Source organism: Cydia strobilella, chromosome 4 (genome assembly GCF_947568885.1).
Source record: "Cydia strobilella chromosome 4, ilCydStro3.1, whole genome shotgun sequence".
In the NCBI taxonomy this organism is placed as follows: domain Eukaryota; kingdom Metazoa; phylum Arthropoda; class Insecta; order Lepidoptera; family Tortricidae; genus Cydia; species Cydia strobilella.
In genome coordinates, this window is record NC_086044.1 from 3,176,265 (window position 1) to 3,180,853 (window position 4,589).

The 4,589-nt window shown below is 37.3% G+C and overlaps 1 non-coding gene across 1 annotated transcript; it reads left to right on the forward strand.

The window, feature by feature from the left end:
* The first annotated feature begins 615 nt into the window (after window positions 1-615).
* On the forward strand, window positions 616-731 carry LOC134741197 (U5 spliceosomal RNA). The gene has a single exon (XR_010127863.1). It is a non-coding gene; the product is annotated as a U5 spliceosomal RNA (small nuclear RNA).
* The last annotated feature ends 3,858 nt before the right edge of the window (window positions 732-4,589 follow it).

Here is a 4,589-nt window from a genome sequence, read left to right on the forward strand (position 1 = left end):
AGCCGACCAGGCGTGGCTCACTCCGCGATTTCGTCGCGTCGCTACAAGTACATGCGGCCCACACCAATTTTGGTGTCTAGCCATAGTAGTTGCCGCGCACCGCTACGGAACGGACGCATGCTCGCGCTTGCGCCACCTAGCGGTCATATCTGTCGTTATAGACGCGTTTTGTAGAGAGTGAATCTTCTGTACCAAGTCCTATTATTTATTTTGTGCCCCGACAGAAATGAGTGCCTCTCAGCCCTTGGTTAACAATCTACTCTTTATTAAAAACGAATCAAGTAACAACCTACTTATATTTATATTATATAGACTGCTAAAATTATAAATTGTAACCCTTCCGGCTTTAGTAACTGAAGTAGGGTCAGAAACAAAAACATACTTTTTTCCAAAAATCTAACTTTTGGGTAGTTTCTACTCCGAATCACGAGGAATACGTAGTTTATATGTGTCCTCAGTTTTTAATTCCCAAAATCAACTCATCAAAAAAATCCATCATCATAACATACATCAATAGTTCGACAGATGGCGCCATCACGTAGCGCTCCGCGAAGTTAGTTCGCGCTGTTAAGATTTTTCCCGGTTTGGTTGGGTCCGGCGCTTAGCTTTGTATCGTTACTCTGGTTTCCCTTCAAAACGAATAAATCTTTCGCCTTTTACTAAAGATTTCCGTGGAGGGGGACACTCAAATGAGTCTAACTCAATTTTTTACGGTCCTACTCTAGTGGGACTCAATATAACCTTAAAATTGCTATATAATATAAGTGCTGTGAGTGATTTTGTTTTGACATTGCTGGTTTACTAAATGTCAGTTAACCCGTACTTGCCCGTACCTACGGGCAAAGAGAATCAGTAAATTTACTGCCAGTGCCATCTATCGACACTGGATTAAAACTAAAAATATAAAAATAATAAAATATATATAAATGATTTTATTATTTTTATATGATTTTGACCCAAGTTTTTTCACTGATATGTGTTAAAATTGAAATAAAGCTGGAAAAGGATTATATCGCGTATATTGAATTTAATACATCCCGACGTTTCACCCGTTGACCACGAACGCTGTAAAGGGTTCGAAACGTCTGGATGTATTATAAATTCAATATACGCGATGTAATCCGTTTTCATAGTTTTATTTCATGAGTAACTATCGCGGTAACCGAAGACAATATTATGTGTTAAAATTGTTAAATAACAAACGAAACCGTCAACGCCATCTAAACGAGAATAGGCCAAAGGTTGGTTTTGGTGGTAGCGCCATCTGTGCGAGAATCAAATTTTCTTGATTTCCGACGCACGTTTTTTCCTTGGACTTTATTCATATTATACGGAGTTATATAGGTCTTTGCCTACGGGTGTCGACCGGTATCGCTACTACCAAAGTGACGACTATTGTCGATTGCAGGAATGGGTACATTGCGGAATAAGTCTCCATGGCAAACTTTCTTTCGTATACATTTCCGACAGATGGCTCTTTTATAAATATTTTTCTTAAAATCGGTTTTTTTGGTGGAGCTCAGGGCCGGATTTAGAGGCCTCGTGGCAACAAAGGAGTGGAGGCCCCCTGGCCCCAAATTATTTTTCCGAAGTCTCTATTGTTGGGAGCTCCTCTTTTGTGGAGGCTTCGGGGCTGTAGCCCCGGTTGCCCTCCTCTAAATGCGGCGCTGGAGGCATTATTTGTAGCTCGTCCTGTCGAAATGCAAAAATTTGCGTCATGTACAGTTTCATTGAGTGATAATCGAATTATGTTTGATGATATTGTGTTAAAAGTATCATTTGTATCACAATATACAATGTACACCCGTTTTAAACTAATTAGAACCAAATAAAGTGGCATTTTATTTATTTCATTGTTTCTAATAAACACAGCACAGCTAATGAATGTGGAATGAACTGTCGCCTGCGGTATTGCCGGACCGATATGACCTTCAAACCTTCAAGAAAGGAGCGTACTCCCATCTTAAAGGCCGGCAACGCACTTACAACCCCTCTGGTGTTGCGGGTGTCCATGGGCGGCGGTAATCGCTTACCATCAGGTGATCCGTCTGCTCGTTTGCCTCCTATTTCATAAAAAAAAATCATCCCAGTTTACTATACAACAAGTTTCAAATAAAAAAAAACGGTCAAGTCCGAGTCGGACACGCGCACGAAGGGTTCCGTAGTTCCGTACCATTACGCAAAAAACGGCAAAATAATCACGTTTGTTGTACGGGAGCCCCACTTAAATATTTATATTATTCTGTTTTTAGTATTTGTTGTTATACATAGCGGCAACAGAAATACATCATTTGTGAAAATTTCAACTGTTTAGCTATTACAGTTCATGAGATACAGCCTGGTGACAGACGGACAGACAGACAGAGGGTGTAAAATGATGTAGCTTGTAATATACATTGCCAAGAAAAGGGAGAACATATAAGATTCTCATTCTCACTTTGCCTAGCTTTTTAGGGTTCCGTACCCAAAGGGTAAAAACGGGACCCTATTACTAAGACTCCGCTGTCCGTCCGTCTGTCTGTCTGTATGTCTGTCTGTCCATCAGTCACCAGGCTGTATCTCATGAACCGTGATAGCTAGACAGTTGAAATTTTCACAGATGATGTCGGCACGTTGTGAAGCGGTCTTTTATTTACGCAGGTATTCATATATTTATTTATAATGTAAAAGTAAGTTTATCTAAATATGTACGTTTTATTTCGTCTTAAATCCAAAGACCTTTAAACATTACAGACTCACATTTATACAGAATATTTTATTTTATTTTATTGATAATAACATGGAAAATACAATATGTGCACCATAATACAATGTTTCGCCAAACTGCGAAGCAGTTTGTTGGCGATGAGCTCGCTCTTTTATACATCAAAAGCAGGTACATAATTTTTGCACTGTCCTACCGTCCCAGCGTAGTCCTTTTTTTTATCAAGTACCTATAGGTATATTATAAGTGGACATTGGATAAGTGAGCCATCGCTGGTGGCGCGGGCGCGGGACAGGAGTACAGCGGTGCTTAAAAAACTACCTTAACACTAATAACTATGTTTTATTTTAAACTAACAACTCGTAAAAATACAGTGGCTAGTGGCGCTGTATACATTATGGATAAGTACTTACTACTATTGTTTTATGGAGTTATCGAATTTGTCTAACAATATTTCTTTCAATTTTTCTTTTAAGGTTCCTATTTTTAATTTGGGGTTACCTAGTAATATTGGATTTTCATTGTACATTTTGGGGATTAAGTATTCTTGGGTTCTTCGTCCATAATAGTTTTTGGCTACAGGTTGATTTAATTTGACCATCTTAGAAGATCGAGTTACATGTTTATTTTTCCTTTGTACTTTAAAATCATCTGTGTAATAAGTATTAATAACATTTAGGTACGTAACTTTACAATGCACTGGAAGTATTTTACAACTTGAGAACAGTGAGTCATACTGATGTTTATACCTATTCCTAGTGTTTCGTCTAACTAAATATTTAATAATTCTAATTTGAAGTTGTTTTATTTGATCCAACTGACAAAAATTTGATTTTGTTACGGAAACTGTTTGTCAAACTATTTATATATAGGTATATGTAATCGATTCTATATAAGTAGGACACATTTCTGTCAATAGAAAATATTTGAAAAATTTGCAACTATTGATCTACAATGACGCTTACACTTAAAAATAGCTGAAGTGTGCAAAACTAAAATAACTAAAGGAAACTCTCCTTTATGAACATACCATGAGTGAGTGCGAAAGAGCCAGACTACAAATGAAAAAACGTGATCACTTAAAATTTCAATTTATTTAGAAAATGACACACCCTACTAATATATTCCATGTTATTCTAATATCCCACATATATATGACTTATGGTTACTAGGATTAGAACGAGATGCAAGGCTCGAGTTTGACTTCTCACGTGGACACACTTTTTGGTCAATGTACTCGATCCGGCTTATTAACTCTATATCCGTGAGTAACTCTATTCTCTCTCAAAGACGTAATGTAATCCAATCGCTGCTGGTCGCCCCATCTATATAAAAATAATCGAACTACTTACTAAGATACTGAAGCGCCATGGTCGTATCTTGGAGCGCCCGACATTGCCTTTAGCGCCACATCGAGCTACGAACATTCTGCAAAAGGTGGCGTTAGTGAGACGTAATTTTTGTAATGTAATATTTTGTACTACAATTTCTTTATTGCACATTTGCTTCAAAATTATACGTAAGTTTGATATTAGTAAAGGACGAATTGAAATGTAATCTTTCCCTATTAATATATGCTACAAAGTTGCGATTATCAATTTATCAACAATAATGGTGCAAATTTTACTACTTTTGAGCTTTTTGAATATTGGCTAGCAAACAATTCGCTAATACTTTGCTAATACCTAATACCAAAGATTTATTGAGTGTCTTCGTTAATACCATAATTATGGTTTTATTATATTATAATTATACTCAACACTGCATCATTAGTTTCCATTGCCTACTTCATAGATGGCGCCATCACGTAGCGCTTCGCGGAGTTACTTCACGCTATTAAGATTTTTCCTTGTTTGGTCGGGTCCAACGCTCAGCTTTTGTATCG